The following is a 12,957-nucleotide window of genomic DNA, read 5'->3' as shown; positions in this document are numbered from 1 at the left end:
ACAGAATCTGTCAAAAACAGAACAGTCTGTAGTAATCTGTATCAAACGTATACTTATGGAACTCATAAAATTCTCAAAAATATTGGTGGACCTGAGTAATTTGTCTATTAATCATCTGAAAAAAGAATTAACTAAATATCACTCTCCAATAAAAAATTGCAGCAATTCTCATGAGCGCTAAAGTTTCTGTTTTTTACAGCATGATCGCAAAGACTTTCCCCAAGTCTTCCCAAAGGTTCTACTTGGCACAAACACTAATTAAAAGCATAAAACCACATCTAAACAGAGGCTAGATGAATTATTTATTACTAAACAGGATCAAAAAGCAAGGAACAAAAATAAAATTGGGTTGCCTCCCAACAAGCGCTATCGTTTAACGCCCCTAGCTAGGCATGATGATTTCAATGATGCTCACATAAAAGATAAGAATTGTAACATAAAGAGAGCATCATGAAGAATATGACTAGAAAATTTAAGTCTAACCCACTTCCTATGCATAGGGATTTTGTGAGCAAACAACTCGTGGAAACAAGAATCAACTTGCATAGGAAGGTAAAACAAGCATAACTTCAAAATTTTAAGCACATAGAGAGGAAACTTTATATTATTGCAATTCCTACAAGCATATATTCCTCCCTCATAATAATTTTCAGTAGCATCATGAATGAATTCAACAATATAACCAGCACCTAAAGCATTCTTTTCATGATCTACAAGCATAGAAATTTTATTACTCTCCACATAAGCAAATTTCTTCTCATTCGGAATAGTGGGAGTATCATAAGAGACTTGAATACTATAAATTGTTTCCACATTAAAAGAGTAATTTTCAGAAAAGGGTAATCATAATCATGACAAGTTTTATAAATATAATCATCACTACTTTTTATAGCATATGTATCATCACAATAATTATGATAAGTAGCAACTTTGTTCTCATCATAATCGATTGAAACCTCTTCAAAGATAGTGGAATCATCACTAAATAAAGTCATGACCTCTCCAAATCCACTTTCATAATTATCGTAATAAGATTCAACATCCTCCAAAATAGTGGGATCATTACTTCCTAAAGTTGACACTCTTCCAAACCCACTTTCATCAATATAATCATCATAAGTAGGAGGCATGCTATCATCATTATAAATTTGCATATCAAAACTCGGGAGACTAAAAATATCATCTTAATTAAACGTAGCATCCCCAAGCTTGGGACAAACATTAATTGCAGCAAATATATTCTCAAAAACATCATCTTCATCAAACATAGCATCCCCAAGCTTGGGCCTTTTCATATCATAAGCATAATCACTCTCATCATTAATAGTATGTATAGCACCAATAGTATAGCAATTATCATATTCTTCCAAGAAAGTGCCAAAAAGATTTTCAAGATCATAAGAAGTATCATTATCTTCCACAATTATATTTTCATGTGGCACAATAGTAATAGGAGCAGCATTATTTGGGAGAGATATCTTTTTACCTCTCTTCCTTTTTCTTTTCTTCTTCTTCACCACATCATGTGTGGGTTCAATCCTCTTTTTGGAGCTCCTTACTAATGAGATTGGTTGAATAGGAGGCTCCTCCACGTTACCTGATTCATCATAAGAAATAATAGGAGGATATTGGAAAGTCTCTTCCCTTTCATTAGTATTCTCTTCATCCTCTATTTCTTTTCTTTTCTTTATGTAATTGTCAATATAGGGGTTTTCAATGCAATTCACCGCACAATACATATAAATTTCCTCTAGATCAAAGCCAAGAAGTTTATCACGGGCAAATACTGGAAGATAGTTAGTTATACATTTCATTTCTTCGTAACCCATAAGCAAACTAAGTTCATTATGATGTGCAAGAGAAATCAAGTCATCACAATTTTTGGAAACGATTAGATCATGAAACAATTTGCATTGGATGGTTAAATGACCACCTTCATTGCCTTTCTTGCAACCCTTTAGTTTCTAAGCACTTATTCCTCTTGCAATATCTATCTTCCCTATTTGGTGTGCACTTGCAAACCCAATGTACTCCACAAAAATTGACATGTTTATAGGAGACATTTTCATCATAACTAATGCAATCATCATTAGAACTATGGATATTCAATGAGTTCATACTAACAACATCGCAATCATGCTCATCATTCAAAGATTTAGTGCCAAACATTTTAATGCATTCTTCTTCTAACACTTTGGCACAATTTTCCTTTCCATCATACTCACAAAAGAGATTAAAAAGATGAAGCGTATGAGACAAACTCAATTCCATTTTTAGTTTTCTTTTTATAAAGTAAACTAGTGCTAAAACAAGAAACAAAAAGATTCGATTGCAAGATCTAAAGATATACCTTCAAGCGCTAACCTCCCCGGCAACGGCGCCAGAAAAGAGCTGGATGTCTACTACACAACCTTCTTCTTGTAGACGTTGTTGGGCCTCCAAGTGCAGAGGTTTGTGGGACAGTAGCAAATTTCCCTCAAGTGGATGACCTAAGGTTTATCAATCCGTAGGAGGCATAGGATGAAGATGGTCTCTCTCAAGCAACCCTGCAACCAAATAACAAAGAGTCTCTTGTGTCCCCAACACACCCAATACAATGGTAAATTGTATAGGTGCACTAGTTCGGTGAAGAGATGGTGATACAAGTGGTATATGGATAGTAGATAATGGTTTTTGTATTCTGAAAATATAAAAACAGCAAGGTAACTAATGATAAAAGTGAGCATAAACGGTATTGCAATGCGTTGAAACAAGGCCTAGGGTTCATAATTTCGCTAGTGCAAGTTCCCTCAACAATAATAACATAATTGGATCACATAACTATCCCTCAACATGCAACAAAGAGTCACTCCAAAGTCACCAATACGGAGAACGAACGAAGAGATTATGGTAGGGTACGAAACCACCTCAAAGTTATTCTTTCCAATTAATCCGTAGGGCTATTCCTATAAGTGTCACAAACAGCCCTAGAGTTCGTACTATAATAACACCTTAAGACACAAATCAACCAAAACCCTAATGTCACCTAGATACTCCAATGTCACCTCAAGTATCCGTGGGTATGATTATACGATATGCATCACAAAATCTCAGATTCATCTATTCAACCAACACATAGAACCTCAAAGAGTGCCCCAAAGGTTCTACCGGAGAGTCAAGATGAAAACGTGTGCCAACCCCTATGCATAGGTTCATGGGCGGAACCCGCAAGTTGATCGCCAAAACATACATCAAGTGAATCACGTGATATCCCATTGTCACCACAGATACGCACGGCAAGACATACATCAAGTGTTCTCAAATCATTAAAGACTCAATCCGAAAAGATTACTTCAAGGGGAAAACTCAATCCATTACAAGAGGGTAGAGGGGGAGAAACATCATAAGATCCAACTATAATAGGAAAGCTCGCGATACATCAAGATCATGCCAAATCAAGAACACGAAAGAGAGAGAGATCAAACACATAGCTACTGGTACATACCCTCAGCCCCGAGGGAGAACTACTCCCTCCTCGTCCTGGAGAGCACCGGGATGATGAAGATGGCCACCGGAGAGGGATTCCCCCTCCGGCAGGGTGCCGGAACGGGTCTAGATTGGTTTTCGGTGGCTACAGAGGCTTCTGGCGGCGGAACTCCCGATCTATTGTGCTCCCGATCGTTTTTGGGTATATGGGTATATATAGGAGGAAGAAATACATTAGGGGAGCCACAAGGGGCCCATGAGGGTGGAGGGCACGCCCAGGGGGGTGGGCGCGCCCCCCTGCCTCGTGGCTTCCTCGTTGATCCCCTGATGTGCACTCCAAGTCTCCTGTATTGTTTTCTTTTCAAAAATAACCTTTCCGAAGGTTTCATTCCGTTTGGACTCCGTTTGATATTCCTTTTCTTCAAAACCCTAAAATAGGCAAAAAATAGCAATTCTGGGCTGGGCCTCCGGTTAATAGGTTAGTCCCAAAAATAATATAAAAGTGGAAAATAAAGCCCAATAATGTCCAAAACAGTAGATAATATAGCATGGAGCAATCAAAAATTATAGATACGCTGGAGCCGTATCAGGGGCACCCCAAAGGCACAATAGTTATTCTCTTAGCCGTGTGCGGTGCCCCCCTCTACAGTTTACTCCTCCAGTCATATCGTCCTACTGCTTAAGCGAAGCCCTGCGTGGATCACATCACCATCACCGTCACCACGCCGTCGTGCTGACGGAACTCTCCCTTGAACCTCTGCTGGATCAAGAGTTCGAGAGACGTCATCGAGTTGAACGTGTGCTAAACACGGAGGTGTCGTACGTTTGGTACTTGGATCGGTTGGATCGTGAAGACGTTCGACTACATCAACCCCGTTAACCTAACACTTCCGCTTTTGGTCTACGAGGGTACGTGGACAAACTCTCCCCCTCTCGTTGATATGCATCTCCTAGATAGATCTTGCGCGATCGTAGGAATTTTTTTGAAATTGCATGCTACGTTCCCTAACAGTGGCATCCAAGCCAGGTCTATGCATAGATGATATGCATGAGTAGAACACAAAGAGTTGTGGGCGATAATAGTCATACTGCTTACCACCAACGTCTTACTCTGATTCGGCGGCATTGTTGGATGAAGCGGCCCGGGCCAACATTACATGAACACATTCATGAGACTAGTTCTACCGACGTGCTTAGCACACAAGTGGCTGGCGGGTGTCTGTTTCTCCAACTTTAGTTGAATCGAGTTTAACTACGACCGGTCCTTGTTGATGGTTAAAACAGCACACCTGACGAAAAATTTGTGTGGTTTTGATGCGTAGGTAAGAACGGTTCTTGCTAGAAACCCATAGCAGCCACGTAAAACTTGAAACAACAAAGTAGAGGAAGTCTAACTTGTTTTTGCAGGGCATGTTGTGAGGTGATATGGTCAAGACATGATGAGATATAAATTGTTGTATGAGATGATCAAGTTTTGTAAAAGTTATCGGCAACTGGCAGGAGCCTTATGGTTGTCGCTTTATTGTATGAAATGCAATCGCCATGTAATTGCTTTACTTTATCACTAAGCGGTAGCGATAGTCGTAGAAGCAATAGTTGGCGAGACGACAACGACGCTACGATGGAGATCAAGGTGTCAAGCCGGTGACGATGGAGATGATGACGGTGCTTTGGAGATGGAGATCAAAGGCACAAGATGATGATGGCCATATCATGTCACATATTTTGATTGCATGTGATGTTTATCTTTTATGCATCTTATTTTGCTTAGTACGGTGGTAGCATTATAAGATGACCTCTCACTAAATTTCAAGGTATAAGTGTTCTCCCTGAGTATGCACCGTTGCTACAGTTCGTCGTGCCGAGATGCTACCTCTTGAGCACTGCGTTGGTTTTCCCTTGAAGAGGAAAGAGTGGTGCAGTAAAGCAGCATAAGTATTTCCCTTAGTTTTTGAGAACCAAGGTATCAATCCAGTAGGAGACCACGCGCGAGTCACCTCATACCTACACAAACAAATAAGAACCTCGCAACCAACGCGATAAAGGGGTTATCAAGCCCTTCACGGCCACTTGCAAGAGTGAGATCTGATAGAGATGATAATAATAGGATAAATATTTTTGGTATTTTTATGATATAGATTGAAAGTAAAGATTGCAAAATAAAATAGATGGGAAACTTATATGATGGAGAATAGACCCGGGGGCCATAGGTTTCACTCTCAAGATAGCATAAGTATTACGGTGGGTGAACAAATTACTGTCGAGCAATTGATAGAAAAGCGAATAATTGTGAGAATATCTAGGTATGATCATGTATATAGGCATCACGTCCATGACAAGTAGACCGACTCCTTCCTGCATCTACTACTATTACTCCACACATCGACCGCTATCCAGCATGCATCTAGAGTGTTAAGTTCATAAGAACAGAGTAACACCTTAAGCAAGCTGACATGATGTAGAGGGATAAACTCGTGCAATATGATATAAACCCCATCTTTTTATCCTCGATGGCAACAATACAATACATGTTGTTTCCCTTTCTGTCACTGGGATCGAGCACCGCAAGATTAAACCCAAAGCTAAGCACTTCTCCCATTGCAAGAAAGATCAATCTAGTAGACCAAACCAAACTGATAATTCAAAGAGACTTGCAAAGATAAACCAATCATACATAAAAGAATTCAGAGAAGATTCAAATATTGTTCATAGATAAACTTGATCATAAACCCACAATTCATCGGATCTCGACAAACACACTGCAAAAAGAAGAGTTACATTGAATAGATCTCCAAGAGAATCGAGGAGAACTTTGTGTTGAGATCCAAAGAGAGAGAAGAAGCCATCTAGCTACTAGCTATGGACCCTAAGATCTGAAATAAACTACTCACACATCATCGGAGGGGCCATGGAGTTGATGTAGAGGCCCTCCGTGATCAATGCCCCCTCCGGCGGAGCTCCAAAAAAGGCCCCAAGATGGGATCTCTTGGGTATAGAAGGTTGCGGTGGTGGAAATAGGGTTTCGTGGTGCTCTTGGATGTTTGCGGGGTATATGGATATATATAGGAGGAAGAAGTAGGTTGGTGGAGCAATGAGGGGCCCACGAGGATGGAGGCGCGCCTAGGGGGTTAAGCGCGCCCCCTGCCTCGTGGCCTCCTCGATTGTTTCTTGACGTCCACTCCAAGTCCCCTGGATCACGTTTGTTCCAAAAATCACGCTCCCGAAGGTTTCATTCCGTTTGGACTCCGTTTGATATTCCTTTTCGACGAAACTCTAAAATAGGCAAAAAAACAGCAATTTGGGCTGGGCATCCGGTTAATAGGTTAGTCCCAAAACTAGTATAAAAGTGTAAAAATAAGCCCATTAACATCCAAAATAGATAATATAATAGCATGGAGCAATCAAAAATTATAGATACGTTGGAGACGTATCAAGCATCCCCAAGCTTAATTCATGCTCGTCCTCGAGTAGGTAAATGATAAAAACATAATTTTTGATGTGGAATGCTTCCTAACATATTTCTCAATGTAATTTTCTTTATTGTTGCATGAATGTTCAGATCCAAAAGATTCAAGATAAAAATTTAATATTGACATAAAAATAATAATACTTCAAGCATACTAACTAAGCAATCATGTCTTCTCAAAATAACATGGCCAAAGAAAGTTCATCCCTACAAAATCATATAGTTTGGTCATGCTCCATTTTCGTCACACAAGAATGCTCTCATCATGCACAACCCCGATGACAAGCCAGGTAATTGTTTCATACTTTAGTAATCTTAAACTTTTTTCAACTTTCACACAATACATGAGCGTGAGCTATGGATATAGCACTATGGGTGGAATAGAATATAATGAAGGGGGTTATGTGGAGAGAAAAAAGAGAAAGTCTCACATCGATGCGGCTAATCAATGGGCTAGGGAGATGCCCATCAATTGATGTCAATGCAAGGAGTAGGGATTGCCATGCAACGGATGCACTTAGAGCTATAAATGTATGAAAGCTCAACAAAAGAAACTAAGTGGGTGTGCATCCAACTTGCTTGCTCACGAAGACCTAGGGCACTTGAGGAGGCCCATTGTTGGAATATACAAGACAAGTTCTATAATGAAAAATTCCCACTAGTATATGAAAATGACAAAACAAGAGACTCTCTATCATAAAGATCATGGTGCTACTTTGAAGCACAAGTGTGGAAAAAAGGATAGTAGCATTGCCCCTTTTATTTTATTTTTATTTTTTGGGCCTTCTTTTTTGGCCTTTTTATGGGACAATGCTCTATTACTGATGATCATCACACTTCTATTTATTTACAACACAATGGTTACAACTCGATACTAGAACAAGATATGACTCTATATGAATGCCTCCGGCGGTGTACCGGGATTGCGATGAATCAAGAGTGACATGTATGAAAAAAATTATGAACGGTGGCTTTGCCACAAATACGATGTCAACTACATGATCATGCAAAGCAATATGACAATGATGATGCGTGTCATAATAAATGGAACGGTAGAAAGTTGCATGGCAATATATCTCGGAATGGCTATGGAAATGCCATAATAGGTTGGTATTGTTGCTGTTTTGAGGAAGATATAAGGAGTTTTATGTGTGATAGAGCGTATCGTATCACGGGGTTTGGATGCACCGGCGAAATTTGCACCAACTCTCAAGGTGAGAAAGGGCAATGCACGATACCGAAGAGGCTAGCAATGGTGGAAGGGTGAGAGTGCGTATAATCCATGGACTTAACATTAGTCATAAAGAACTCACATACTTATTGCAAAAATCTACAAGTCAACAAAAACCAAGTATTACGCGCATGCTCTTAGGGGGATAGATTGGTAGGAAAAGACCATCGCTCGTCCCCGACCGCCACTCATAAGGAAGACAATCAAATAACACCTCATGTTTCAAATTTGTTACACAACGTTTACCATATGTGCATTCTACGGGACTTGCAAACTTCAACACAAGTATTCCTAAAATTCACATCTACTCAACTAGCACAACTTTGATATCACTATCTCCATATCTCAAAACAATCATCAAGTATCAAACTTCTCTTAATATTCAATGCACTTATATGAGAGTTTTTATTATGCCTAAAAGCAAATTGCCATGTTGTTATAAAGGACTCTCAAAATAATATAAGTGAAGCATGAGAGATCAATTATTTTTATAAAATAAAACCACAACCATCCTCTAAAAGATATAAGTGAAGTACTAGATCAAAAACTATATAGCTCAAAAGATATAAGTGAAGCACATAGAGTATTCTAATAAATTACAATTCATGTGTGTCTCTCTGAAAAGGTGTGTTTGGCAAGGATGATTGTGTTAAACTAAAAAGCAAAGACTCAAATAATACAAGACGCTCCAAGCAAAACACATATCTTGTGGCGAATAAAAATATAGCTCCAAGTAAAGTTACCGATAGATGAAGATGAAAGAGGGGATGCCTTCCGGGGCATCCCCAAGCTTAGGCTTTTTGGTGTACTTGTATTTTACCTTGGGGTTCATTGGGCATCCCCAAGCTTAGGCTCTTTCCACTCCTTGTTTCATAATCCATCAAATACTTACCCAAAACTTGAAAACTTCACAACACAAAACTTAAAAGAAAATCTTCGTGAGCTCCGTTAGTAAAAGAAAACAAACCAGCACTTCAAGGTACTGTAATGAACTCATTCTTTATTTATATTGGTGTTAAACCTACTTTATTCCAACTTTTATATGGTTTATAAACTCTATTACTAGCCATAGATTCATCAAAATAAGCAAACAACACACAAAAAACAGAATCTGTCAAAAACAGAATAGTCTGTAGTAATCTGTAGGTTTTGAATACTTCTAGAACCCCAAAAATTATAAAATAAATTGCTGGACGTGAGGAATCTATCTATTAATCATCTTCAAAAAAGAATTAATTAAATAGCACTCTCCAGTAAAAAATGGCAGCAATTCTCGTGAGCACTAAAGTTTCTGTTTTTTACAGCAAGATCAAAAAGACTTTCCCCAAGTCTTCCCAATGGTTATACTTAGCACAAACACTAATTAAACACAAAAAACACAATCAAAACATATGCTAGATAAATTATTTATTACTAAACTGGAACAAAAATCAAGGAATAAAAAATAAAATTGGGTTGCCTCCCAACAAGCGCTATCATTTAACGCCCCTAGCTAGGCATAAAAGCGAAGATAGATCTAGGTATTGCCATCTTTGGTAGGCAGTCCATAAGTGGCTCTCATAATAGATTCATAAGTTAATTTAATTTTCTTTCTAGGAAAGTGTTCCATGCCCTTCCTTAACGGAAATTGGAATCTAATATTCCCTTCCTTCATATCAATAATTGCACCAATCGTTCTAAGGAAAGGTCTACCAAGAATAATACGACATGAAGGATTGCAATCTATATCAAGAACAATGAAATCTATGGGCACATAATTCCTATTTGGAACAATAAGAACATCATTAATATTTCCCATAGGTTTCTTAATAGTGGAATCCGCAAGGTGCAAGTTTAAAGAACAATCATCAAATTCACGGAAACCTAGCAAATCACACAAAGTTTTTGGAATCGTGGAAACACTTGCACCCAAATCACACAAAGCATAGCATTCATGATATTTAATTTAAAATTTTATTGTAGGTTCCCACTCATCATAAAGTTTTATAGGGATAGAAACTTCCAACTCAAGTTTTTCTTCATAAGATTGCATCAAAGTATCAACGATATGTTTAGTAAAAGCTTTATTTTGACTATAAGCATGAGGAGAATTTAGCACGGATTGCAACAAGGAAATACAATCTATCAAATAGAAATTATCATAATTAAATTCCTTGAAATCCAAGATAGTGGATTCATTGCTATCTAAAGTTTTGACCTCTTCAATCCCACTTTTACCAATTTTTGCATCAAGATCTAAAAACTCTGAATTTTTGGGATGCCTTCTAACTAAAGTTGACTCATCTCCAGTCCCATCATTATCAAGATTCACATTGCAAAACAAGGATTTAATAGGGGACACATCAATCACTTTTAGATCTTCATCCTTATTATCATGAAAACTAGAAGAACACGCTTTCACAAAACAATCTTTCTAAGCACGCATCCTAGCGGTTCTTTCTTTGCACTCATCAATGGAAATTCTCATGGCTTTGAGAGAATAATTGATATCATGCTTAGGTGGAATAGATCTAAGTTTCAAATAATCAACATCAAGAGAAATTATATGCACGTTCCTAGCCAACTCACCAATCTTGAGCAATTTTTCTTCAATCAAAGCATTGAAACTCTTTTGCGAAGTAATAAATTATTTAATACTACATTCAAAATCAGAGGTCATATTATTATAATTTCCATAAGAATTGTTGCAGGAATTGCCATAATTATTAGAGGAATTACTAGGAAACGGCCTAAAATTAAAATTACCTCTATACGCGTTTACCAAAATTGTTCCTACCAACAAAATTCACATCCATAGATTCATTATTATTCTCTATAAAAGTAGACAAACGCATATCATTAGGATCAGTAGGAGCACTCTTATTAGCAAACAATTTCATAAGTTCATCCATCTTTCCACTCAAAACATTAATCTCTTCAATTGCATGCACCTTTTTACTAGTAGATCTTTCAGTGTGCCATTGAGAATAATTAACCATAATATTATCTAGGAGTTTGGTAGCTTCTCCTAAAGTGATTTCCATAAAAGTGCTTCCCGCGGCCGAATCTAAAAGATTTCTAGAAGCAAAATTCAATCCGGCGTAATTTTTTTGTATAATCATCCATAAATTCAAACCATGTGTAGGGCAATTACGTATCATTAATTTCATTCTCTCCCAAGATTGTGCAACATGTTCATGATCAAGTTGCTTAAAATTCATAATATCGTTTCTAAGAGAGATGATCTTAGTTGGAGGAAAATACATAGAGATAAAAGCATCTTTGCACTTATTCCATGAATCAATACTACTTTTAGGCAAAGACGAAAACCAAGCTTTAGCACGATCTCTAAGTGAAAACGGAAATAGCTTAAGTTTAACAATATCATTGTCCACATCTTTATTCTTTTGCATATCACACAAATCAACAAAGTTTTTTAGATGGGTAGCAGCATCTTCACTAGGAAGGCCAGAAAACGGATCTTTCATGACAAGATTCAGCAAAGCAGTATTAATTCCACAAGATTCAGCATCGATAAGAGGAGCAATCGGAGTGCTAATAAAATCATTATTGTTGGTATTCGCAAAGTCACACAATTTAGTATTATCTTGAGCCATCGTGACAAGCAAGCAAGCCAACACACAAGCAAACAAGAAACAGGCAAAAGAGGCAAATGAAAAAGAGGTGAACGGAAAAAGAGGGTGAATAAAACGGCAAGGGTGAAGTGGGGGAGAGGAAAACGAGAGACAAATGGCAAATAATGTAATGCGAAGGATAAGAGTTGTGATGGGTACTTGGTATGTCTTGACTTGGCATAGATCTCCCCAGCAACGGCGCCAGAAATCCTTCTTGCTACCTATTGAGCACTGCGTTGGTTTTCCCTTGAAGAGGAAAGGGTGGTGCAGTAAAGCAACGTAAGTATTTCCCTCAGTTTTTGAGAACCAAGGTATCAATCCAGTAGGAGACCATGCGTGAGTCACCTCGTACCTACACAAACAAATAAGAACCTCGCAACCAACGCGATAAAGGGGTTGTCAAGCCCTTTACGACCACTTGCAAGAGTTAGATCTGATAAAGATGATAATAATAAGATATTTTTTTTGGTATTTTTATGATATAGATTGAAAGTAAAGATTGCAAAATAAAATAGATGGGAAACTTATGTGATGGAGAATAGTCCCGGGGGCCATAGGTTTCACTAGTGGCTTGTCTCAAGATAGCATAAGTATTACGGTGGGTGAACAAATTGCCATCGAGCAATTGATAGAAAAGCGAATAATTATGAGAATATCTAGGTATGATCATGTATATAGGCATCACATCCATGACAAGTAGACCGACTCCTGTCTGCATCTACTACTATTACTCCACACATCGACCGCTATCTAGCATGCATCTAGAGTATTAAGTTCATAAGAACAGTGTAACGCCTTAAGCAAGATGACATGATGTAGAGGGATAAACTCATGCAATATGATATAAACCCCATATTTTTATCCTCGATGGCAACAATACAATACATGTCATTTCCCTTTCTGTCACTGGGATCGAGCACCGCAAGATTGAACCCAAAGCTAAGCACTCTCCCATTGCAAGAAAGATCAATCTAGTAGGCCAAACCAAACTGATATTTCGAAGAGACTTGCAAAGATAAACCAATAATACATAAAAGAATTCAGAGAAGATTCAAATATTGTTCATAGATAAACTTGATCATAAACCCACAATTCATCGGATCTCGACAAACACACCGCAAAAAGAAGAGTTACATCGAATAGATCTCCAAGAGAATCGAGGAGAACTTTGTATTGAGATC

This window comes from Triticum dicoccoides, chromosome 3A (assembly GCF_002162155.2).
Source record: "Triticum dicoccoides isolate Atlit2015 ecotype Zavitan chromosome 3A, WEW_v2.0, whole genome shotgun sequence".
NCBI classification, from domain to species: Eukaryota; Viridiplantae; Streptophyta; class Magnoliopsida; order Poales; family Poaceae; genus Triticum; species Triticum dicoccoides.
This window is presented reverse-complemented; position numbering follows the sequence as displayed.